This window comes from Saimiri boliviensis, chromosome 3, assembly GCF_048565385.1.
Source record: "Saimiri boliviensis isolate mSaiBol1 chromosome 3, mSaiBol1.pri, whole genome shotgun sequence".
In the NCBI taxonomy this organism is placed as follows: Eukaryota; Metazoa; Chordata; class Mammalia; order Primates; family Cebidae; genus Saimiri; species Saimiri boliviensis.
The window spans coordinates 112,500,948-112,528,621 of NC_133451.1; the positions used below are offsets into that span (position 1 = coordinate 112,500,948).

Consider the following 27,674-nt stretch of genomic DNA (forward strand, 5'->3'; position numbering starts at 1 on the left):
AAAGTAGATACGATTTGCATAAACCAACAATCTTTGCTGTTCCTCTGTTCACGCCTCTTCCAAGGTAATTTTTTATCTATTTGCTTATTTGTAGTTGGTAAAGCAGTCAAAAGCAGCCTCATCTTTGGATTTAGGAAAGTACCATGTGGATAGGGCAAGTTGCATTATCCTCATTTTATGGAAGAGGTAACTGGCATTTAGTGAGATACAATTATGGAAACCTCATTATTAACTGAGAACTGCACAGATTTTCTGCCCCATCCCTAGACTCCTTCATCTATGAGACAATGCCTTTTTAAAGGTAACTCTTTACATTATCTTTGAATTAAATGGAGAGCATCTCCCACCACATGAGTCTGCATATCAGTGTCATGACCACATGAATTTACTCTGCTAACCATCAAGCTGCTGGTGTAGTAGATTCTGATGTGATAAACCTACTCCCACTTCTCTTTCCTACTTTGCTTTTTCTGCACTCAGCTCTTGGATTTCAGCACAAAAAATTCTTAGAACTGTGGATTCAGAGATTTTACATTATTAAACCCAAACCTTTGCAATATGTGAAGAAAAGCCTACTTTAACCAAATCTATATGAGCAACATTAGTTCATATCAGTCTTTGGGGTTTCCATCTTCCTCTGGGAATGTGAGAGCTAGTTTGAGAAGTTTACTGTTCTTAGAGTGGAGTGCACTGGAATCCCACTTTAAAGCCACCTTATAGATACAACCATAGAAGTAATTGCCTACAACAGAAGTCCTTTCATTCTTCTGTAATTGAATTTCTTTGAATGGAATCCAAGGTGTACTCTCCCCTTCCCACATTTTCTTCAGGAATTCTCTTACTGTGAGCTGTTCTTCTATGAGTTTTTGTATCTCTCTCATCTGACATAAAATATACATGCTATAAAAGATTTTCAATTAAGTGCTAATCTGAATTAACCAGACTCTGGTAGACATTTAATAAAAGGCAATTGCATAAAAGTTTAATGTATTCATGTTTTTATTTGCATTTAGGTTAGATCTATATTTGAAAATGGGATTAGAAATGACCAATCTATTTTGTGGTTTCACAACATATTTTTTATTATGATGTTCTCAAAATACATTCCAGTTCTGTTTATATGTATATTTGGATAATCTACAGTGCATCATAATGATAAATCTTGTACTTGGAGCTAATATTGCTGCACCCACATCCTGGGTATTTTAAAAAGGAAAACAAAAGTTTTCATTTGCTAATCACCTTATTCGATATGAATTAGCAATAATTCTTTTGTTGCTGATTTGTTTTGTAGTCCTAAAGGAAACAGATTTAATTTTCCATCTCTTTTATATAGTGTCTAAATAACTATAATTTTTGAAAAAGGTTATTAGCTATGATACAGTATTGGTATAAACCAGATTGAGACAGACATACAATTGATAGGTATGGGCAGAATATATACTAAGGCATCCTTAATCTTCAGCTCACAAACTTGTAATTCATTATCTGATGGAAATACATCTACGCTATTGATTTCCATAAGATGAAGACTTTTGGTTTCTCTAATCATGCCCATTAGTTTCCTCTAGACAGATTAATAATTGTTCACAATTGCTAATGGCAATTGTAGGCATTTAATTTTGTCTCTACCATTGTGAAGTTGCTTCTTGGCAGGGTATTTGTGTAGTAGTAAAGAATAATCCTAAGGCAATAAAACAGTCTCCATTTGTTACAGTATTTCGTTTATAAAAGTATCATGATAAGCACTTGAGTACAAAACTGTCCACCTACTTTTTTTAATTAGAAATTTATTTTAGACTTTAAGACAATTTCATTACCTAAGGGACCAAAAACTGATTTTTTAAAACTAATGTTACCCAAAGAAGATAAACTTGTTTATATTCTTTTTACTAGTAAATCTGAACAATGCAAATCTAAACAATAAATCTTTTCAAGAGAAAGTTATTTTTAATTCTATATGTAGAATTTTTGTAGATTTATACAGAGTTTAATTTTTATTTCATTTATGATTTAGAGTAGTTAAATCTGATATGTGTTAATTCTTCAAGACCATCTTAATATTTTGCTCTATAATTACTTTATATTAATTGTACTCTCAGTTCTGTTCAATGGCATTTCGTTGTTGAAGAATTGATCGATTACTTTAGAGAAGTTTTTTATTGTGACATAGACTTCAGATTCCTATGGAAGATGTAAAAGTCCTCACGGTTCAAAGTAAAATTATTGATTGCAAAATGACTTTCAACTCGAAACAAGCTTTGATTTAAATGATGTCTTCCAATTGCTAAAACTAGATTCATCGTTTGATATACCTAATCATAAATCATTCTTCACCCTATAAATATTGCCTAAAATTAAGGAACTTGCTAGGTAATATAATTGTAATAATAACTAACATATATTAACATACCCATTGCTATAGTTTCTAAACAAGTCTGTTTTTAACTGATAGTCAATATGGTATTAAAGAAGTCTCTTATTTAGTTCTATATGAATTTTAAAATAGCTTTTTAAAATAGAATTATACCTCTTGATAGCTCATTCAAGTGTTGCCATTTCCCTGTTTCCCTTCTCTCAACAGGGGCTTGAATTTTTGTAGGAATAAAAGGTTAAATTAAGGATGTGTGATTAAATTTTCCAGTTTTTCTCATCATATGGTGTTGGATGCATTAGAGTATCGAAGAATCAATTTGGAAGCACTTAATTGGAATAGCTATTATTTTGCTTTACAGTATTTCTAAGTCTTTAATATAAAACTAAGTAACAAGTTTATGTAAATATCCAAATGGAAAAGAACAGGGAAATCCATTTTGTGCAATATTGTTGTATTTGGTATGATTCATTTTTATTAAAAAATATGTCTGTGTGTGAACAACATAAAATGGAAGATTTACTATAACATTTGCCTTCTACTTATTTCCACTGTTTAATGCTAATGGCTATGCATTATGTGCTTTTCACATTCTTTAGCAGGGACAAATTATTTAGATTTCTCTATTGAGAAATTTAAGCCACAATATTCATATTAAAAAGAGTTTATCTTTTTTTATCCTACAGAATAGATGTCTAACAGTTAATTCCTCTTTCTCTTTTTCTTGTTAGTGGTTTCGGTAATTATATATCTTTTACCTAACTTTGAAGGACAAATGACACAACAGATCTTGAAACTTACGTATCAGATAACATGTATTGTCATGTTTACAGCAAGTTTCATGGATTTTAACACTGGAGATCCTGATTATTTCTCGTTTAAAGTTTGTTGCTTGGCCTTTGTGGTGGTACTAGTCAGGGTTTCTAGAGAAACAGAATCAACAAGATATTAGAATATGTATGTGTGTGTGTATACACATACACAGAGCGAGCAAGAGAGAGAGATTACAAGAGATTTAAGTTATTGGCTCACTGGATTGCGGAGGCTTGGCAAGTTCAAAATCTGATATGGTAAGCTCTCGGGCTAAAGACCCAGGGAAGAGTTGCAGTTTGAATCCAAAAACAGTGTTCTGGCCACTTTTCTTCTTGCTTTGGAAAAGTCAGTCTTGATTTCAAAATGCCTGCAAGTGATTGGGTGAGGGTCACCCACATTATGGAAAGCAAACTTCTTTACTCATAATCCACCAATGTAGAGGTTAATCTCATCAAGAAACACCTTAACAGAAACATCCAAAATTGTGTTTGACCAAATATCTGGGCACCATGACCCAGCTACATCGACACATAAAATTGTGTTGCTGATATCATGGTACCCCCTTCCATGCTTGTGTCTCTTCAGTAGCACTCTTAATTCGACTTCTAGGATTGCTGCCCTCTTCTGTTTTCCCAGAGGTCTACAGGGTTTCCTTTCCCCCTTGAAGTACTAAAGTTATTACTTACTACTACTAATAAGCACTATTATTATGGATAACTAATAAAGTAGTTCCCTCTTATGCACTGAAACCTTAGTTTCAGTTAGCTAGCCATGGTAAAATACAAAAAGATACTGTGAGAGGATGAGAGAAGAGAAATGAGACACCACATTCACATAAATTTTGTTGATGTATGTGTTAATTCTTCCATTTTACTGTTAATCTATTACTGGGATTAATTTCCATATTAAACTTTCTCATAGTCTGTATATATCAGAAAAGACATGCTGTATATAGCAATGGGTACTATCCATGGTTTCAAGCATTCACTGGAGGTCCTGGAATGTATCCCACTAGGAAAAATACTGCTACTCATAGGAAAAAACTCCTAAACACCTTCTGTATGGTTGGTGATGAAACATGAGTTAACAATCAAATTTTTATCTCTAAAACTCAAAACAGACAGGTAGTTATAAATACTGATTTTGTAGATGAGAGACACGAGAGTCATTTGTATTAAGGGACTTGTCCAAGGCCCAACATTTATGGAGTGGCCAAACCGGATCAGATCTCATGAATCTTTTTTTTATGGCCCACATTTAATTAAAGATATCATTAGGGTGTACACTGTAGAACAGCCAGCTACAGTCAGCTGTTATGATATCACGGTGACAAGAGGGGCTTTAAATCAAAGCCAAAGCCATTAAGATTTATGAACAAGTTTTGCAACAAAAAGCCCCTTTAACAAAGATTATTGTTGTAGTTTATGCACTATTTCTTTGAGATTTTTAAAACAGAGAGCACTTTATGTTGGATAATTCTTAGAGTGAGCCTGCCTAGAGAGGGAAAGTGAGTACATAATAATGTTTTTTCCCTTCTCTGTCATTTCCATCTTGCTTTTCATGAACTGATTATAGGTGTGCGGGAGACTCAGCTTTGAATTGCTTGGTAAAGATCAAGAGCCTCACCGAGGAATTTGGATTTGGTTTCATTAGGAATAGATAATGCTATAGATTCAAGGGAATGATGATTTTAGAGCCAAGTAGACCTGGCATCCTCTACTATACCGGGTGTACTTGGTATATTGTTATATACTCTATAAATTATATATATACTATATACCATATATATATATATATCCTATATGGTGTATATATAATGTATATTATATATTATATACTAATATATATATTAGTAATTATATATAAATATACTAGTATATATTATATATTATATATTAGTATATATAGTACTATATATAATATATAGTATATATTACAATTATATACATATACTAATATATAATATATATGCTATATATTATATACCTATATATATTACACATATTATTGTACCCTAACAGCACTACCTCCTGAGACAATTTTTAGTACTTCCCATGTGATGATCCACACAGATACCCCAATGATGTTTAATGTTACCATATTTGTATCCAAGTCGTGTTTTTTTATCATAGTAAATATTCCATATTCCACCTAAAAATATCCTTCTCTAATAGTTCTACTAATTTACAGTAGTTAATAGTGGTATTAAATAGTTACATTGAGTAGATAATAGTTCTAGTAATTATCTTTTTGAGATCACAATTTAGAGCATCCTGAACAACATGGCAGTCTCTGCTGACAGTGATACACAGGGAACAGAACTCACAGAACTCCTTCTCTGCAATCAGAATAATCCCACTGGAGGCTTAAGTGTCTCCATCCTTGAATTTTGGAGCCCTGAGTTCCAAATTTGTAGGCTGAGCTACTTGAATAATGGAATACAGAGGCATTAGATGCTGACATACACACAGTTTTCCATTTTCATACAATCTTTTAAAAATTGGTTATCTTCCAACGTCACAGGATTTTTAATTTTTATTTTTTGTGGGTATGTAGTAGGTGTATATGTTCATGGGTTACGTTAGATACTTTGATACAGGCATACAATGTGTAATAATCACATCAGGGTAAATGGGGTAACCATCACCTAAACATGTATCATTTTTTTGTGTTATAAGCATTCCAATTATACGCTTTTAGTTATTTTTAAATGAAAACTTATTTTTACTAATGTCACCCTGCTCTGCTAGCAAATACTGGGTCTTATTCTTTCTATTTCCACCCCCACACACAGTATTTTTGAGAGGTTACAAATACTTCTATGTCTTCAACAGGGAAATTCACATTTTTCTGAATTTTATACAGCATTGAGTTTTTAATTTTAAATGAGACTTCTTAGATTTGGGAGAATTATTCACTTCATTTTGGCATAATCGTTTAACTCATTTTGTTACCTCACAATCAGTGTGAGTATAACTCTTGAAAAGTGTTCTTATTTGTAAATGCTGTTTGGCTATCACTTTTGTTACTGTTTTTCTTTAATAGTCCTAAATGTCACAAAATGAAAAAATTAACTTATGTTAATTTTGTTTTAAATTCATAAAAATTATACAATCTAGGGATTTCCTTAGAATGTACTTTTCACATCACTGGTGAAATTTGATAAAAACAAGACAGTTTCACGCTTGGAAAACATTTTGGGGGACCTGATTTTAGTACCTAATAGTTGCCAGTGGGTTCACTGCAATTTTAAGTTGGCAGGCTACTTAATATGTTAAAGGCTCACGTTTGTACCCAGCATGCTGTCTAGCACATATTTGACTCCCAATGCCTAGCATATAGTGAATGTCCAATAGTTATTTCTATTTCTAAAATTATTTTATTTCCAGTAGGCAACTGTCTCTCTGAGAGAGTTACTATAGAGTTAGATGTACAGGCCAGGTGTGGTGGCTCATGTGTATAATCCCAGCACTTTCCCAGGCCGAGGCAGCCGGAGTTCAAGATCAGCTTGGCCAATGTCATGAAACCCTATCTCTACTAAAAATACAAAAACTAGCTGGGCATGGTGGTGCACACCTGTAATTCTAGGTACTCAAGAGGCTGAGGCAGGAGAATTGCTTCAATCCGGGAGGCCGAGGTTGCAGCAGTGAGCCGAGATTGCGCCATTACACTCCAGCCTGAGTGACAAAGCAAGACTCTGTCTTAAAAAAAAAAAAAAAAAAAAAAAAAAAAAAAAAAAAAAAAAAAAATACAAAACTGTCTGACCCTGCAGGAGCTTTCAGTACTATAAAGGAGATAAACCTCAGTAGCCAAATTATAATTTGACTCTCACTGATATTTTCAAAGTACAAACTCATTTAGTCCAACCTCTGCAATTTAGGAGTGATATGTTTGAGTTCCAGGAAGTGTGATTAGCTGTGATTATGGTTGAAGAAAGGACTCTCATTCTTGTTCAGTGCCATTCAGCTGAAGAACAGTGCATGTAATCTAGGCTGTAACTACTTTATGCATTGATGCTGGCTCTTAGGTTAAGTTTTTAATGGAACATTTTTATGATTTTTAAAATGTATTAGTAAAAGTACTAATAGTATTTTATCAAAATGCAGACTCTGTGACAGGATCTGTTCTAAGTGATTTATTTCTATTTTCTCATATAATCCCCAGAGCAACCATATGAGTAGGAAAAGTTTGATTGCTGTTTCTAATGATGAGGACACCGAAGGTTATAGAGAGTATCTTTCCTAACTTTGTAAATCCAAACCTGAATTTTATTCTAAAATCCATAGGTTTAGTGTCTGACCATCCTACCTCCCTTCTTAATAATGACAATTGTCATCAAATAGCATCTGTCATTGATACTTATTTTAGTTATAGACATTTTAAATTTTAATATAGTATCGTTAGCAAATATAGATATTTTGGATGTTTTTGATTAAGACAGGTAACTTTTCCTGTTCATAACTTTTAAGAAAATTGTTCTATTTCTTGTTATTTATGTTCGTGTATTTTACTTAAATGTGCTGCTTATTACATCAAATTATATACCTTTATATAGATATCACTGAGTATTTTGATATCAGAATAGAAATCACTATTACCTTAAATCTTTAATACTTTAAAAATTCTTTTTCTAAATGAAAAAAAAATCTCATTATTTGAAAATGTACTAATTATATAAATTACCCCATTCAAGTTTCTTTTTTCAATAGACTATATAGTATATCTATATTTAGAGACAGGGTCTTGCTCTGTCACCCAAGTTGGAGTGCAGTGATGCAATCACAGCTTACTGTAATTTTGTAGCCCTCTACCTCTTGAGTAGCTAGGACTACAGGCATGTACCACCATGACTGTAGAGATGGGGTCTCTCTATATTGCCCTGGCTGGTCTCAAATTCCTGGTTCAAGTGATCCTCTTGCCTCAGCCTCCCAAAGTGCGGGGGTTTAGGCATGAGCTACTGTGCCCAACCTATATTTTTAATAGTTTCAGGTTCACAGAAAAATGGAATGGAAGAAATGGAGATTTGTCATATACCCCTGCCTCCAAACATGCAGAGCCTCCCCCATTATCAACATCGCCCACCAGGGAAATAGATTTGTTACAATACACTTAAAATAAATAGTACATCATTGTCACACAAAGCCTTTACATTAGATTTCACTCTTGGTGTTATATATTTGATGGGTTTGCTAAAAGATACAATGCCACGTCTCCACCATTACAGCATCATACTGAGTAGATTCACTGTCCCCCAAATCCTCTGTCCTCCACGCATTCATCCCTCTCTCCCTGCAACTTCTGGCAACCACTGATTATTTCACTTTCTTTTCAGAATGTCGTGTGGTTGGAATCATAAACTGTGTAGTCTTTACAGATGAGATTCTTTTACTTACTAGTAAATTAAGTTTCTCCATGTCTTTTCATGGCTTCGTGGAGCATTTTTAAAAAGTTCTTAACAGTATTCCAGTGGCTAGATGTAACTGTATCCATTTATGCATTTACCGACTGAAGGGCATCTTAATTGCCTCCAAGTTTTGGAAATTAGGAATAAAGCTGCTATAAACATGATTGTACAAGTATGAACATAAGTTTTCAGCTCTTTTGGGAAATACCAAGGAATATCACTGCTGAATTGTATGGTAAAAGTATATTTGATTTTGTTAGAAATTAGTAGCCTGTCTTTCAAAGTGGCTGTTCCATTTTGCATTCCACCAGCACTGAGGGTTCCTTTGCTGCACAGTCTCCCCAGCATTTGGTGGTGTCAGTGTTCTAGACTTTGGTCATTCCAGTAGGTGTGGAGTGGTATCCCATTGTGGTGGTGGCGGCGGCGGCGGTGATGGTTTAACTTGCATTTCCTTCATAACATATGGTGTGGAGCTTCTTTTCTCATGGCTTATTTGCCATCTCTATATTTTTGGTGAGATGTCTGTTAAGGTCTTTGGCCCATTTTTTAATCAAGTTACTTTTGTCTTACTGTTGAGTATTAAGAATTCTTTGCATATTTTGATTAGCTCCTGTATTAGATAAATCTTTTCCAAATATCTCTCAGTCTGTGGCTTGTCTTTTTATTGTCTTGACAGTGTCTTACACATACACTTTTACCTTTAGTGAAATGCAGTTTACCAATTATTTCCCTTCTATAATTTGCCTTTGTATTTTATCTAAAAAGTCATTGCCAAACTTACGGTCATCTAGATTTTCTCCTATGTTATTTTCTGGGAGCTTTATAGGTTTTCACTTTACACTGAGGCCTGAGTTCCATTTTTAGTTAGTTTTTGTGAAGAATGTGAGGTCTATTTCTAGATACTTTTTTTTTTTTCTTGGCATGTGGATGTCCAGTTTTTACAGCGCCATTTATTTAAAAGACTATTTTTGCTCCATTGTATTGCCTTTGCTTCTTTGTCAAAGATCAGTTGAATATATTTCTGTGGGTCTATTTCTGGGATCTCTGTTATGTTCCATTTATATATTTCTCTGTTACTTCACCAATACCACACTGTCTTGATTACCGTAGCTTTATAGTAAGTCTTAAAGGAAGGTAGTGTTAGTCCTCCAACTTTGTTTCTCTAATATTATGTTAAACTTTTATTTTTAATCTCTACATTTCATTAGAGAAAAGTGGCTTTTATAGTACTATGAAACATATTCCACAGTTTGTATCACTTTCCACTGAAGTATAATTTTCTTGGATTTGAACAGTCAACATTAGATATACATTCTCATTTTTTCATATTGTAAAATCCATATAATTTCCTACTTTGACATCTATTAAGATAAAATAAAAGAAACATTAAAAAGCAAACATATACTTAAAAAAATCAAACTACCCTATGATCTAGAGCTCTCACTACTGAGTATATATCTAAAAGAAATGAAATCAGTACATTAAAGAGATATCTGCATTCTCATGTCTATTGCAACATTCACAATAGCCCAGGTATGGAATCAACTTGTGTCTACCAATGGATGAGTAGATAAAGAAAATGTGGCATATACACACAGTGGATACTATTCAGCTATAAAAAGCATGGCATCCTGCCATTTTCAACATGGATGAACCTGGAAGACATCATGCTTCTGCTATTTCACTTAACATAAAGTAAATATCACATGATCTCACTCATGTGAAATCTAGAAAGTTAATTCCTTGAAGTAGAGAATAGAATAGTGGTTACCAGAGCCTGGTCAACAGGTACAAAGTTACAATTAGATGAGAGGAGCAAATTCTGATGTACTATTTATTGAACACTAGGGTGGCAAGTTAACAATACACTGAATATTTAAAAATAGCTAGGGGAGAGGATTTTCAGTGTTCTTACTACAAGGAAATGATATGTGTCTTAGATGTTTAACCTGATTTGATCATTACACAATGTATACATGTATACAAGTGTTGACCCTAGTCGCTGTATTGTCTACATGTATGAAAACATCACATTGTACCCCATACGTTTGTGCAATTAGTGTGTCAACTAAAAAATACACTTCTAAAATTACATTAATATAAAAGTGACCCTTTTATAGAGGTTAAAAATTTATATACATATATATATTTTTGAGATGAAGTTTTGCTCTTGTTGCCCAGGCTGGAGTACAATAGCATGATCCTGGCTTATTACAATCTCCACCTCCCAAGTTCAGGTGATTCTCCTGCGTCAGCCTCCTGAGTAGCTGGGATTATAGGTGCCTACCACCATCTCTGGCTAATTTTTTTTTTTTTTTTTTTTTTTTTTTTGAGACGGAGTTTCGCTCTTGTTACCCAGGCTGGAGTACAATGGCGCGATCTCGGCTCACCGCAACCTCCACCTCCTGGGTTCAGGCAATTCTCCTGCCTCAACCTCCTGAGTCGCTGGGATTACAGGCACACGCCACCATGCCCAGCTAATTTTTTTGTACTTTTTAGTAGAGACGGGGTTTCACCTTGTTGACCAGGATGGTCTCGATCTCTTGACCTCGTGATCCACCCGCCTCGGCCTCCCAAAGTGCTGGGATTACAGGCGTGAGCCACCGCGCCCGGCTGTTTTTTTTTTTTTTTTTTTTTTTTTTTTTTTTAATTTTTAGTAGAGACAGGGTTTTAGAATGTTAGCCAGGCTGATCTCAATCTCCTGATCTTCAGGTGATCCAACTACTTCAGCCTCCCAAGTGCTGGGATTACAGGCGTGAGCCACTGTACCTGTTAAAAAATAATTTTATTCACCAATTGTAATTATTCATTATTGATTCCAATGAATCAGTAACAACTTTATGCCATTTTCAGGACTTTTAAAACATTTTGAAAGTGATTATTTAAATTTTAACTTCATGAAGAAGTAAAGGAAAAAATTTTATATTTATTTTTACCTTAAATAGGGATATAGATTTCTGTCTTATATATAGGAAATATTATAGATTTCTTGTTTTGTATATATCAAATGTTATTAAAATTTGAAATAATAAAAACCTCATTGATTATTTTTAGAAGCACTACAGGTAGCTTTACCTTTCATTTAATGTATTTTTCAAATTTCAAAACTAATATGTCTCCAACTAAAACAATCTAAGAGTAAAAGTAAATCCTTTATTTACAATAAACAAACTGGCTAGTGTTTTCTTGGTGTCTTTGCACTTCTTCTTGGTTTGACACTTGCCCATGACTTACAATGAAAATTTAAAGAGAACTAGCCATCTCACCCAGATCTGCATCCAAACTCCCCAAGGTTGAAAAGGATTACTCTCAGCTAATACTTCTTTTGCTTAAATTGTAAGACAATTGTGACAAATAATGTTTTGTCATGCTTTGGATGTCATTGATGAAATATGAAACACTCAATTTTTAAATTAAGGATTCTCCTCAAATACTAACTGCCATTTTCCAATGCTCATTTAGAGTTAATGTATTCTAAGAATTAATATGCTACCAAAACAACAATGAGAAAAGTAAGATAAAACCTGAAGACATTTATTAGACATGAAAAAATTCTTACAGAAGAAAAAACCTATTCTGTTAAATATATTGGATAGATTTGTTCCCTACACTGTCAGCTGAGGTAACTGCATTCTCTTCGTGCCTGCTCTCTATGTGTGTTGGGTAAGGATCAAACCTTGTTTATTTGTTTTAATAGCTTAGCACAGGGGAGGCATTTGGTGAATGTAGGAATTAGGAAAGAAGATAAGGAGAATGAGTGTAAGAGTCAAAAAAAAGGAGCAAGAGAACATAATGTTAGGTAACCAATAAATACCACATATTCTTAGTGAAATGCTATTATTTTACATGTACTATTTTTAAGTGGGAGAGAGGCCCTGTTCTCTGAGATTTCTTATTACTGTTGCTAAGGCCAAAACTATGTACTTCAGGATTAGGAAAAGAAACTGATTAAATGAAAAAATAGATTACATGTCCCCAAAACAATCAGGAAAGATTATTAGTGTGAAAGATTTGTAAGAATTCAAATGAAGCCAAGAAAGGGATGATAAAATAACTTATATGGAAAATGTTAAAAGGAAGGATGCTCAATGACAGCCTAAGATAACAAAGTAAAAATTAATGGGGAAAAAATGCTGAGAAGTGACTCTGGACTAAAGGAAGAACACATGGAGCTATGGATTCCTTGCAGCTCCCAGCTATGTCTCTCACCTGGCAAGGCCCTTCTGTGTGGCTTGCCCTTTTAAAGTGCCACCTAGACACCCCACTACAAAACGGAGTGGTGGCATCGGGGCTTCCTTTTTTCCATCTACTGAAGAGAATCAATGGATTTACCTCTCCTGAGCATCTGAGCACTATCTACTGAAGAGAATCAATGGATTTACCTCTCCTGAGCATCTGAGCTAGTGCCCTTCCCATAGCCTAAGACCACCACTCCTTAGAGATGTATTTTGTCTGCTTTGTCCTCTGAGCCAAATTAACTGAACTGTAAGAAAAATAGGGCTTGTGTTCTCTCCCCCTCCTCCCCCTCTTCCTCCTCCCTCCCCTCCCCCCTCCTTCCCCCTCCCTCCCCTCCTCCCTCCCCTCCTCCCCTCCTCCCCTCCTCCCCTCCTCCCCTCCTCCCCTCCTCCCCCTCCTCCCCCTCCTCCCCCTCCTCCCCCTCCTCCCCCCTCCCCTCCCCCCTCCCCCCTCCCCTCCTCCCTCCCTCCCTTTCCTCCCCTCCTCCCCCTCCTCTCCCCTCCCCCCTTCCTCCGTTCCCCCCATTCCCACCCCCACCCCCTCCAAGTGTTACCAAAACCAGGACATTCCAACCACAACACTGTGAAAATACTGGACTGGATCGTGTTTTGGGTGTGAAGGGTGCGGATGTCTTGTGTATTGCAGAATGTTTGGCAGCCTCGCTGGCCTCTGTCCACTGGATATGAGTAGCACACCCCCAGTGTTGACACTGAAAAATGTGACCAGATATTGCCACATGTCCCCTAGGGTCAAAATTACCCCTGGTTGAGAACTACTGTCCTAAATAAAGATTATGCTTACTTTCGCAGTTCATCCAGTACTATGATTTATTTTCTAATGTGCTTGCTGGGCTTGTCCTGAGTCATTTCCATTCTCTTACTAGAACCACACGAAAGAATTCAAGGGTAGTTTAGTTTTTCATTGTGGATCCAACCAGTCCCAAATGGGATTGACAAAATTTCTCTGGCCTCATGCGCATAAAGATATTTTATGGGATTTTTAAACTGTCATTATTGTACACCACAAAAAAGGACTAATAAAAAATAATGTGGTCAAAGTATAATTATGTAGTAAAATATAGCTGAAAATAATGGTATGTTGTGTTTCACTGAAATAATATGGGAAAATATTGGTTAAAACCATGAAGCATTTTTTAATTTTTTGCTTTATTCTGTCAACCACATAGTTATTTAGCAAGCCTTGCCTCTGAAAATGACTATACAAAGAAGATTGTCAAAATCTAGAAGTTTTTTTCTGTTTCGCATAATGGGATACAGTAGAAAATGAACATTGGGGATTACATGCCTGATCCACTCCCCAAGTCAGCAGTGCAACATGGAACTGTGTAACGTGTCCACTTTCAAGCAGTCTATTTTAAGCACCCAAGTTTGATGATAAAGAGGTTAATGTGGTTTCCAGTAGTGCCTAGTGCCTAACTTACCCTCAGGGAGTAGCTCATTCTGGGAGAACCTAGTTCTTGATGGATTATTTTGTAGCATCAGTCGTGCTATGAGATGACAAGGCTTTATAAGACAAATATTATGGATCAGTCTTCAGAGGCCAGCACTACATGCAGTCAAAAATCCTCATTGGCAGAACAAAACTGAAAGCCCTTCGTGAATTCTGTTACCGTGGCAGCATACTGTCAAATTATGCACTAATAGCAAAAGAGCTAGAAAACCACACCAAGAAACCAGCATGTCTTTTGGCAAGCCAGAAACCAGGATCTGGCGCTGAACTTCCAAACATTCTCAAGGAGAGACTTAACATCTGAGTAAGCCAAAATATTGTACATACTGTTTAGGTATTTGGGTGTGAATCCTATAGCAGCTACTTGAATGCATTTTTTTTCTCTTTCCTTTTTTTTTCTTCAAAATGTAATTAGATATTAGTGGGTTTAACAATAAAAGGCATGACAAAAGGATAATGACTGTATTTGGGACCAGAGTCACATTTTAAGTAACAGAGATCTACTTTAAGTGTCAGTTCCTATGCTCTATTAACCTCTGTAGTTTACGAAAATTCTTCCAGTTTGCAGAAGATTTTTTAAGGCAATTCACATAATGGAATGGTGATTAGATGTCCTTGGTTATTGAGGAATGTGCCTGTATTTTATGTTTTGCTATTGGAATATAACTATTAAAATCATTCTCAAACTGAATCATGTTGTAAATCACCTAACATATCAGAAAATCAGGTTTTTATCGTATCTACACACACACTTATATTCATATAGCATCTGGAAGAAGGAAGATAAACAAGTTGCCTGTAAAGTTTCATTTATCTGTAGTATTTTTCTCTAAAGCATCTGTTTCAGGGTTGTTTCCCAACCAGTTTCCTGGAACTTTGGAATATACATTGCAAACTTCTCCTAAACTCGGCTCTTTCCTCCTTTTCCTTTATTTTTGCTCAAATTGTCAACATTGTTTCTTCTCTTGTATTTCCCTTTTTCTTCCCAGCAAACTTACAGCTTCCCATGTCTCTTCTCCCACTGTTTTTTGAAATAAAAGGAAATAGTATGGAAATGCAGAAGTGGATTTCAAACTTTGCTCCCTTAAAGCCTTGAGGTTTCACCAGGGTGGATTCTGAAACCACAGTTGGGGAGGGAATATGAAGAGAAGAAAAGGCAGGGCCCTAGGACTTCCATACAAAATTCCCTGACAGCCATTTTCAAATAACACATCATTTAATGAAATATTTTTATAACTTCAAATAGCTCAATAATAGCCTAACACAATGTTATCAGGTAGAGTGTACCTCTGTAGGGTATTTGATGAAAGGAAAAGCAATCCTTTAGTGAAAAATAGAAGTATAGAGAATGTTGAAGAACTTCACGGTAGGAGGTGTTTTATTTCACGATTACTCTTTCTTAAACCACCCCGATTACAATCTAAATCTAAAAATCAGGAGCTACCCATTTCCTCCTGTTAAATAGTAGCTTCTGCTCTCCAAATACCTCTAGCAAGATGGAACACCTTACAGTGACTTAACAGGAGTAAAGCATCTGGTGGTACTAGAGTATTTCCATGGAGTAGGAAGATTTTTTTTTTTATTATGAAAATACTAAAGACGTAATTATATAGGGAAGCTAAGAAACTAAAATTTCTGAAATGATATATCTATTGTCCCAAAGAAACGCCATATATCGCAGGAATTTCTATAGCTAGAAATTTTTTTTATGGAGACAGATAAGGTATCTTTTAAGATATGTTAACTTGATACAGCTTCATTTTTACTTAGTTACATTTTGTATTAGAAGATAAAAATTTAATTTTAAAACAAAATTATAACAATAGATTTTAACAAAAGTATTGTTTAAATCTATTAACAATAGATTTTAACATTAACAAAACAAGTTTGGGATTCATAGGAAATAATGTCATGCTAATATTTTGGTAAAAAGTAGAAATCAAAAATTTTTATTCAAGTTCTCTAAGTTTAATCTCAAAATAATTACCATTAAATAGCTTTTAGAATAAGAGGTTTCTAAAAAACCACCTAAGTTATTACTTACCTTGTTATATCATTTTTGTGCAAATAACTCTTAAGCTCTAAAATCTGTTTTGCCTGTATAATGAAAGACCACTTCTTAAATTTCTTATAGAAATTTTAAAACATTTTGTTTTCTTTTAAAAATACTGATACCATCAATTCCAATTTTCATGATTTAAAAAATTAGCATTGTAAATAAAATAAATGTATAAAATATTTTAGGTTATAGATTTTCTTTTTTCTTTTTTTTTTCTTTTTTTTTTTTTTTTTTGTATCAGTCTCACTTTGCTACTTGGGCTGGAGTGTACTGGAGCAATCTTGGCTCAACCTCCACTTCTCAGATTCTAAAGGATTCTCATTCCTTAGCCTCCAGAGTAGTTGGGATTACAGGTGTGCACCACCATGCCCGGCTATTTTTGGTTTTTAGTAGAGACAGGATTTTGCCTCCTGGCCTCAAGTGATCTTTGTGCCTTCCAAAGTGTTGAGATTACAGGCATTAGCCACTGCACCCTGTCAATGCCATCAAGTTTTGATTACTCAAATAAAAAAACTTGTTAAACAAAATAGCATGATTCCAATTTTGAATTAAAAACTTACTTTTCTATTGTATAAAGTAGAAAATGTTTGGCATGATATAGCTTTTAAAACTGTTTTGAACAGATTATCAGAAAAACATTTCAATAGTTGCCTTGTGCTCTTAACATTAGCTGGAAGAGGAACATAAATTAAGATGGATAGAGGTAAAATGAAAATGCATAATTACAATGAAATAATATTTTTGTCCAAATCAAGTCTTCATATAATTAGAGCATATTTTAGATATTTTCATGGATATAGAAACATCTCTTTCCTGAGAAAAAATTTGTTTTATTAAAGCATATGTTCAAATGATTTTGTGATTTTCGATGTCTAATTCAAGCCATGTTGTTTCTTTCTGTGTCTGATACATTCCAACCATAAAAAGTAAAAATTACCATTTAGGAAGTAATTCAAGAAAAAGATTCCTTCAATAATATTTGCCCCAGTGAGCTGGGTAATTCTTGTAAATTGGTCTTTTGGCCTGAGTGATTTAGATGATTACTTAAGTTCTTTATTTCAGGTTGAATATTCAGATACTACTCAACATCTAGCACATGATAAATGATTTATTTTTCTTCAGAAAATTGATCAAATATTGAGTGAAATAATGTACTTGACCTGTCTATTGCAGCATATATTTTCTGATTCTTCAAAAATAGTGTCTCTAATTAGATTAGATCCAATTAGATTTTTGATTAGTTCTTTTTTTCTCTCTTGGTTATTTTCAAGTTTATCTGATGAATTAAAGATTCCTTGAAGCAAAGACAATTTTGGATAAACATTAAAACATTAATGAGACTAAAACTAAAATTTCTTCATCTATAAAATATAAACCAATGATCAGGTTATTTATAAACATTATGGGGAAAAATACATTATTTTGTCCAACTATTTTTGTTTTTCCATAACTGAAATTTTCTTTTTTATTCTCAGTAGTATTTGGTATCTTTAACTTGTGATGTACATTGAGAAATAATTTTCACTGCCTTTTGTAGTTTTTAATTTATGAAAATAAACTAAAATGACAGTTATATTTCTTTATGAACATAAAAGAATCTTATTAGCTATTGCAATTTAGAGTTTATTGCATTTTAAATTAACATATTCATGTTTTTGTGACTTTTTAACAGGCAATAACTTCAAGGTGTTTTGGTGGATGTAGAGTTTTGCTGCAAGGAAATAACAGTAAGTGCTTATAACTTCTTAAAAACTATAACCTCTCAATATTTGGAAGGCCACTATTGCTTATATGCATAAAAAGTTAATATGATTATTTAAATTTTATAATTTTCATAAAATTTATTTAGTAATATTTTTCATAAAAGTCTAATAGGTTAAAAGAAGGTCATTTTAATAATGAAGAAATATAAACCCATGGCCAAAACTTTGAATTTTGTTCACTTTATGTGTTTTGCCATGTAAATTTCATGTGTACATTTACATTGATTTTCTCTTTGAATAGTTGACTTACACAGATTTTCAGGTTTCTGGGGGTAACTATTTGACAATTGATTTTCAAATTTTGGATTGGAAACGCTATTTTGCATAACAGATTCTTTAATTTGAACCACTGAAATCTTTAATATATTTGCATGTTAAATAGCTTTGAAGTAAATACAAGTCAATAATTCTTATATTAATTTCGCAAAAAGTGAGAAAGGGGCATCTGTCTCCCAATGAAACTGATGTGATAAAGTGAGGTGGAACAGCTTCTTGGTTTCTCTAAAGTGTAATTTTAATAATTGTTTAAATTTATGTTTATTTCAAATGTAAACATGGGTAACTCTTGTTTTACCTGCCATCTGAGGTTATCTTTGTCGCTTCCTTTTCATTAATGTAATGACTTGGGAATTATCTCTACTTCAAACTGAATAGAGAAATATGCTGCAGGCTCTGCTCATTTAGGAATTAAAGCAATTTAAAATATGAGGTTTAAAATGGAAAATCTCTTTGAAAAGAGAAGTTGTGATTCATTTGCACAGCTGACTGTTTCACTGAAACTTCTAGAGACAAAAATATACTCTAAATTCTGAATTCTTGATTTTTAAAATAGTTCAGATTTCTGTTATCTTGTCTACTTGGATACCTGGTGGGTATTCAATCTGGGCTGTGCCCTGGCTTCTGTTCCGCACTAATACCATTTCCTGAGTGGCTTCCTGATGCGACAATTGAATTCAGGCAATACTTCTGCCAAGTGATCTGAACCTTTACATGGCATCCCAGAGCCATTATGATATCTTACATGATTATAATAAATTTTGTTATTTTATACAATAGATAATGATGATTTTACTTACAAAATACCTACATGGCTCATTCAGAGATATGCTGTATTATAAAAGAAATTACTTTCTATTTTGGGGATTCTAACTTGGCTATTTGATTAAATATAGCTGGAAATAAGGTTTTTGGTGGAAAACATTTTGATTTTTATACAGTTTTAGCTGGCACTAACTTTGTGAGAGCCTAAACAGAACATAAAATTGTTGGCCAAATAACTCAAACTACTTCTCTGTCTTACTATGGGTAGGGAAGACAAGAAAGGGCAGAGAAAATGTCCTCAAACAAGAAGTGAGAAGAAATTTCTTTTTTTTTTTTTAAGGTTTAATTCTTTTAATTGTCTTATCTCCTATTTCCATTTTAAGAAATACTTTTAAGTTCTGGTCTACATATACAGAACATGCAGGTTTGTTACACAGGTATTCAAGTGCCATAGTGGTTTGCTGCACCCACCAAACTGTCATCTGTATTAGTTATTTCTCCTAATGCTATCTCTACCCTTACCCCACCTCCTGACAGGCCCCAGTGTGTGATATTCCTCTCCCAGTGCCCATATATTCACATTGTTCAACTCCCACTTACGAATGAGACCATGCTGTGTTTGGATTTCTGTCCCTGTGTTAGTTTTCTGAGAATGGTGATTTCCAGCTTTATCTAGGTCCCTGCAAAAGACATGCACTCGCTCTTGTTATGGCTGCATACATAGTATTCTATGGTGTATATATGCCACATTTTCTTTATCCAGTCTAATATTGATGGACATTTGGGTTGATTCCAAGTCTTTCCTATTGTGAACAGTGCCGCAATAAACATACATGTGCATGTGTCTTTATAGTAGAGTGATTTATAATTCTTGGGTATATACCCAGTAATGGGATGGCTGGGTCAAATGGTGTTTCTATTTCTAGTTCCTTGAGGAATCACCACTCTCTTCCATAATGGTTGAACTAGTATACACTCCCACCAACAGTGTGAAAGTGTTTCAGTTTCTTCACATCCTCTCCAGCCTCTGTGGTTTCCTGACATATTAATGATTGCCATTCTGTGTATGAGATGGTATCTCATTATTTTGACTTGCATTTCTCTAATGATGAATGATGATGAGCTTTTTGTTTGTTGGCTGCATAAATGTCTTCTTTTGAAAAGTGTCTGTTCATTTTCTTCCCCACTTTTTGATGGGGTGGTTGTTTTTTTCTTGTAAATTTAAGTTTGTTGTAAATTCTGGCTATTAGCCCTTTGTTAGATGGATAGATTGTAAAAATGTTCTCTCATTCTATAGGTCACCTTTTCACAGTGATGATAGTTTATTTTGTTCTGCAGAAGCTCTTTAGCTTAATTAGATCCCGTTCGTCAATTTTGGCTTTTGTTGCCATTGTTTTTGCTGTTTTAGCCAGGAAGTCTTTGCCCATGCCTATGTCCTGAATGGTGTTGCCTAGGTTTTCTTATAGGGTTTTTATGGTTTTAAGTCTTACATTTAAATATTTAATCCATCTTGAATTAATTTTGCATAAGGTGTAAGGAAGGGGTCAAATTTCATTATTCTGCATGTGGCTAGCTAGTTTTCCCAACATCATTGATTAAATGGGGAATCCTTTTACCATTGCTTGTTTTTGTCAAGTTTGTCAAAGATAAGATGGTTGTATATGTGTGGGGTTATTTCTGAGACCTCTGTTCTGTTCCATTGGTCTATATATCTGATTTGATACCAGTACTATGTTGTTTTGGCTACTGTAGCCTTGTAGTATAGTTTGAAGTCAGGTAGCATGACGCCTCCAGCTTTGTTCTCTTTGCTTAGTATTGTCTTGGTTATAGGAGCTCTTTTTGGTTCCACATGAAATTTAAAGTACTTTTTTCTAAATCTGAAGAAAGTCAATGGTAGCTGGAAGGGAATAGTATTGAATCTGTAAATTACTTTAGGGCACAGAATGCCTTATCTTATTCCCTCAAGGCACTAGGAGTGATTGTGAAGCCCAGTGTAGAACTCGGGCAGAACCAGCTGGCTATCATAACTGTGAGCATTTCTCCCACCTCCCATATACTGTCCAACATGGTCATCACTGTCCTTATGTGACTATGAAAATTAAAATTAATTTAAGCAAATTTGTAAGTCCTTACTTGGACTAGTCACATTTCAGATTCTCAACACCGACAGGTGGCAAGTGGCTACATGATGGATTGGCAGGAATATTGCCCCAGGTCATATTGGATAGCACAATTACAGATTTTTAGAGCACTCACAAAAGAATACAGTTTTGAATCACACAAACACACAGCCAAGTGTATTTTGACATGTGTGTCTTTCTAACACTTTTAGAAGTAGAGAAACGTAATAATCATATTCTCATTCCGCAGTCAGTCTGGTAAATAACATCTGAATCTTAAATGAGAAAATTTAACTCCTGAAGTTCATAATTCAAAGATTTTTCCTTTTCTTCACTGAGGGGCGTAAGTAAAAGCTACCCTAGCTCCTGTAATTGACAAAAATCCCATGTAACAAATCAAAGGGGCCTCTGTACGACAAGCCAGTTTTTTTTCAAAGTATCTTATTTTCTTAATGCTTTTTCAGAATCACAATTTCTATTTTTAAATTCACTATTAAAACTCATTGATGCCAGCTCTCACTACGAGATAACATTTAAAATTACAGAATCTTATTATGGTGCAATTTGTAGTGCTCAGTGTGTAAAATATTATTCACTACCCCTGACCTCTTAAAATGTAGGAGGGCAGAGAAATCTAAAACGTCAGTCCTTAATAGCAGAGGTGCCAGATGATGGAATCTTTTATTTTTAAGGCAAAAATACTTTGATCTTATAGGGAAAAATAAAGCTGCTTGCTGTTTTAATAGTGCACAACCCGAGTTCATTGAATATTATCTGTAGATTAATTGATGTTTTGCACTTGGTAGCATGTTCATTATAAACAGATTATTTCATCTTCTTTTACCCTTATTTGAAAATGAGATACTAAGGGGGAAGATCAGCTGTAAATAATGTAGGGAAGGAAGCAGTGATAGCTAGGGTTAGTTGATAACTCCATTCCTAGCCTATTCTTCAAAGAACCCTCTCCATAATACCATTTACTGAGTATAAGATTTTTGCATTTGCGTATTTGTCTAACAGTATACATTTTACATGTATCACATCGTCTTTTAGATCAAACAAGTCCACATTGTATTTTTATTTATTTACTTATTATTTGTTTTTTGAGACAGACTTTTTCTCTGTCGCCCAGGCTGGAGGGCAGTTGTAGGATCTTGGCCCACTGCAACCTCCACCTCCTGGGTTCAAGCAATTTTCATGCCTCAGCCTCCAGAATAGCTGGGATTACAGGCATGTGCCACTGCACCCAGGTAATTTTTGTAGTTTTAGTAGAGATACAGTTTCACCATATTGGCCAGGGTTGTCTTGAACTCCTGACTTCAAGGGATCCATCCGCCTTGGCCTCCCAAACATGGTACTCTCTCTTACAGTTGAAGTTTGAGTGATTTTGTCTAATTCAGTCCCCAAATTCTGAATTTCAATTATCTTGGGTCAGAAATAGCTTCATTGTTGGTTGCCTGGTTGACATACTTATCTTCTTTATGTGCAAATTAATTTAAGACATGATTTTTATCATATCATATTCTTTCTTTTTTCCTTCAAAATCCTTATGACATATTCTACTTGCAGAATAAAGTTTTGCCCTTAGCCTAGCATGCAAAGCCCTTCTGCTCCGTCTCAGTCTACAGCAGGGCACACCCAGTCACTTCATAGATGCTTTACTACTGTTGTTCTAGTTGTCCTCAACTTGTTAAGGACACTCATTCCTACAACTGCCGCCTCTCAGCCTTTCTCCTTTTTCTCTGTTCCAACCCTGTCAGCCTTCAAATCACATTTTCAGGTAGCCTTAGTCTCTAGTGGTCTAATTTCACCCAACACTCCTCACTTTGCATGGAGTTTGTTAATTTGATATCTCTAAATGCTCCCTTGTGACCATTCTTGAAATGAAATTTAATTAATGATAAAGACTTATTTAAGTCTATTAGTCATGTCCCCCTTAGCTAGCTGGAGGGCATTTGTCATGTAATAAACTTGTGAGATTGTATTGGCAAGGGTGCACTGTAAGTATTTGTTGAGTGAGTATTCAAAGAACAGGTAATTCAGCTTCCACGTCTGGCCAGTTCACTGATACATTCTGACCTTAGGTGCAAAATTAACAGAAATAACAAAATATTGTTGTCCTTTTTATTGTGTTTAAGAATGGATTTTTGTCTTCAAATCTCCAAAGGGCTCTTCTAAGATCCATACTCATATTCATACTCTTCTAAAGAGCAGTCTATTTCTAAAATAGCATTTATGTGTTCATGCAATTACCTTTGAAAAGAACGTAAATTTTTATTTAACTGCCTGTAAATATTAAATCGTCTGAAGTACCTAGCTTTTTCTGTGTTACTTTAAAATGAAAATATTATTCTGTGAGAATAAAAACATTTTTTTAAATCCCAGTTTTTCAATAAAAGAGACAAGACTTTACACCCATTGGAGACTTTAGTTGAGTGACTTCATAGCTAGTGGTGGTACTTTGAGATCAACTTTTAGGTTGAAAAGTAACTTAAGTAATGTGAAAGTAATTTAGAGGTCTTTGTAAATCAAAAATATCTCTTTTAGCTACATATTTTGGAGAAACACAAGCATTTGAAATTCTTAATGACCACTTTGTTGTATTTTGAAAGTGCATCTGCTGAATTATCCAATTACCTTATACTAATGACTTAGGTGGTTTTATTGTCCAGTGTCACTTTGTATATTAAATCATCCTCATGGAACAGAAACAAGAATAGCCAGTTGTGAAAAAAGAATGACAAAAAAAAAAAAAGATGTTTGGAGTAATAGGAGATTTTAGCAGTCAGGGAACAAAACAAGAAGGAAGAGTAACTAGTGTTTTTTTTTGTTTTTGTTTTTGTTTTTTGTGAGAGGAAATTTCACTCTTGTTGCCCAGGCTGGAGCGCAATGGTGTGCTCTAGGCTCACTGTAACCTCTGCCTCCCAGATTGAAGCTATTCTCGTGCCTCAGCCTCCCAAGAAGCCGGGATTACAGGTGCCTGCCACTACACCTAGCTAATTTTTGTATTTTTTAGTAGAGACAGGTTTCACCATGTTGGCCAGGCTGGTCTCAAACTCCTGATCTCAGATAATCTATCTGCCTTGGCCTCCCCAAAGGGCTGAGATACAGGTGTCAGCCACCACACCCAGCTGAGTACCTAGTATTAATCATTGAAAACACTAAGAAATTTCCAAAATATAAAGAGGGAGAATGTCAAAGATGAATTTTGATTTGAGATAGTTATATAAAATTTGATGCACAATGTGAAGTTAGAACAATAAACTAATGTGTATATGCAAAAGTGTGTTGCCTGTATTTGGCCATCCCATTCGTAGTATAGTAATTCTGTTTATCTCTTAGAATGACTACTTTAAGGTGGAAATTAACTTGATTGTGTGTTTGTGAAAACTGTACAAATTCAGTTTTATTGCTCATTGAAAGAATAACTTCAAAATGAGACCGACTCCCCCCCCCACCCCCTCCCCCAACTGTGTTGGCTCAGTTTAAATGGCTCATTTGGAACTTACCTGGGCCTTCTTGTAAAGGAACAGAACATAAGTGCTCCAGTTATTTGCACTGGAGAATTTCTACAATTCATTGTGGAGTGGATTGCAACCATGTAGATCATGAGAGCAGACAAAATTATTGGCTAGAAAAAAAGTAGAACACATTTCTCATTGTGGCTAGACCAGAAAAGCGTCAGGTAAGCAGGTGATAAAATGAGAAATCAGAAATAGAGCTAGCTTGGAAGTTGGTCACTTGGTTGAAGACAGGAAATTTTAAAGAGGACAGGCAGGAAGAAAGGACTATGCCAATGCAGAGAGAGAGCAGCAGGTACAGGAACTAAAGTAGATGAGGCAACTGCACTGGGACTGGGAAAGAGCTTGAATTCCAGGTACTCCATGACCATCATGAACCAAAATTTTAACTCCCTCAAAGCAAAGCAGGGAGCTTTGGGGCGTATAATGTTAGGTACTAATTTCACACCTGTGTTGTTCGTATTATTTTAAAATCATTTTATATATGTCATATGTTTATATTGTACAATTTCTAATTTTATACTTTATTTTGCTGAAAATTTTCACTGTTTTATAAGTGCCTAAGTTTGGTGTATAAGGAAGTTATCTCTTACCTAGATGTATAGAAGACTGATTTTAAAAGTAGGCATAATTCCCTGTTAGTTTCATACATATATATTGAAAAAACTGAGATTTGTGACAATTTCAGAAAACTCAAATAACATAGAAATATCAGAAAACTATCAAAAATTAAGAAATATCCTAAAATTAAGCAAAAGGTATATTATGAATCCATAAAATATATGTAGACACTAGCCTGTTTTATTATTTGCTGCATGAAATACACACATATCAATTATAAAAAGCTAAAATTTATCAGAATGTATGCACACAAACATAGACCATACCTGGTGTCATTGAGGTCAAGGTAAGGCTTCAGTCAATGGTAGGCTATTAGTAGTTAAGTTTTTGAGGCATCGAAATTTAGATGCAAATTTCCAACTCTGCAAAGGGGTCAGAGCCCCTAACAGTTGAATTATTCAAGGGTCAACTGTAGTTGGAAATGCGGATTACAGAATACCGTCTTCAATGCAATGGTATACTAAGGGCTTACATTTATTCTTAGATTAGCTATCTTGATATGTCCTTGTATGCTAAGAACTTACACAATTCAAAATCTGCAAATAGATTCATACAAATCTTCTGAAGTATTTTATTCACCCAATTCAAGAAATAAATTCTTGATTAAAATTTGCACATCTTTAGTCTGTTTTGTATTTTGTAATGTAAACAACGAGTTTATTGATAATGCCTGCCTAGCAGAGTGTGAAATTTCTATTTTGAATAGTAAAGTCTAAACATAATCAAAGCTGTGATCAGGAAAGCTACCCTTCTAGTTGCTAGGGTACTGGCTGGGAGTATAATAAGCACAGATGATAATGATATAACTCTATGCCAGCTAGATGATAAGTGATGTCAACTTATTATAATAATCATTTTGGAACATATTAATATAGCCATCAATAGCCTAAAGCTTTGTAAAACTTTAATTTCTAGATCTAAGAAGAAAATGTGTATACTTTATATTGGCCATATTTCTGAATATGGAAGGAACTACTCTTGAGTTCAGTAGGATAAGTCAGCGATATTGATGCGATTTGAGTACGTTTTTCTGTTGTCCATTAGAATATTTCTAACATACTGCATGAAAATGAAATATTCATAATTTTATATTTTCAGTATAGTTAGAAAACTTAATGATGTTTCAAACTATGATTTATGAAATAAAGACCTACGAATCCCAAACATCATTTTAAAGCCTTGCTTTATTAATTTTGTTTGCCCTGTTGGAATTCTGTACCAGGCATTATTATGTTAAATAAATTATTAGAATATTATAATTTAAATTATAAATTTAGAAAAGGAAAACAAAGACATTTGGCCAAGAATAATCTTGTTACTCTTGCTTAGAAAGTCAAATTTATTTAAGGTCAAAAAATCAAAGTCTTTATGACCAGTCTGTTCTTTTCAGTAAGCAAATAACAATTTGACTCTTTGGGGGAAGGAAGACTAGAGAACTTGGCTCAGTAAGTCTTTCCTATTGCTGTTTTCTAAATAAAGGCTATAGCTTTAATCTTTCTGTTTTCACTTGCTCTTACATTAAAATCCATATGTCATTGTACATTGAGTAGCAGTATGTAAAAATAACAATTCAAATCAGTATATTTCAAGTATTAGATTTTAGGCAAGAATTATTACTACTTTTTCCCTGTAAGTTATTGGGGTACAAGTGGTGTTTGGTTACATGGGTAAGTTCTTCAGCGGTGGTTTGTGAGATTTTGTTGCAACCACCACCTGAGCAGTATGCACTTCATCGCATTTGTAGTATTTTATTCATGGCCCCCATCCCAGTCTTCCAAGTCCCCAAATCCACTGTATCATTCTTATGCCTTTGCATTCACATAGTTTAGCTCCCACATATCAGTGAGAACGTATGAGATGATGTTTGGTTTTCCATTTCTGAGTTACTTCATTTCGAATGATAGTCTCCAGTCTCATCCAGGTTACTGAAAATGCTGTTAATTCATTCCTTTCTATGGCTGTGAGATTGGAGACCATATATGTGTGTGTGTCCTTTCCCCACTTTGTTTTTGTTTGCATTGTCAAAGGTGAGTTGGCTATAAATATTTGGGTTTATTTCTGGATTCTTGATTCTGTTCCATTGGTCCAAGTGCCTGTTTTATACCAGTATCACGGGTGTTTTGGTGATATGACCTTACAGTTTGAAATGTGGTGATATGGTGCCTCGAGATTTTTTCTTTTTGCTTAGTCTTGCTTTGGATGTACAGGCTGTTTTGATTCCAAATAAATTTTAGAATTGTTTTTTCTAAACC

The 27,674-nt window shown here is 34.5% G+C and overlaps 1 protein-coding gene across 14 annotated transcripts in view; it reads left to right on the forward strand.

The window, feature by feature from the left end:
* TENM3 (teneurin transmembrane protein 3) overlaps positions 1 to 27,674 on the forward strand; it is a 2,726,163-nt gene that overhangs the window by 817,390 nt on the left and 1,881,099 nt on the right. For all 14 annotated transcript variants that reach the window (XM_074396661.1, XM_074396660.1, XM_074396665.1 and 11 more), the window contains exon 4: positions 18,029 to 18,083. The gene's annotated coding sequence lies outside the window, so the exon portion shown is untranslated. The remainder of the gene's footprint in view (positions 1 to 18,028; positions 18,084 to 27,674) is intronic.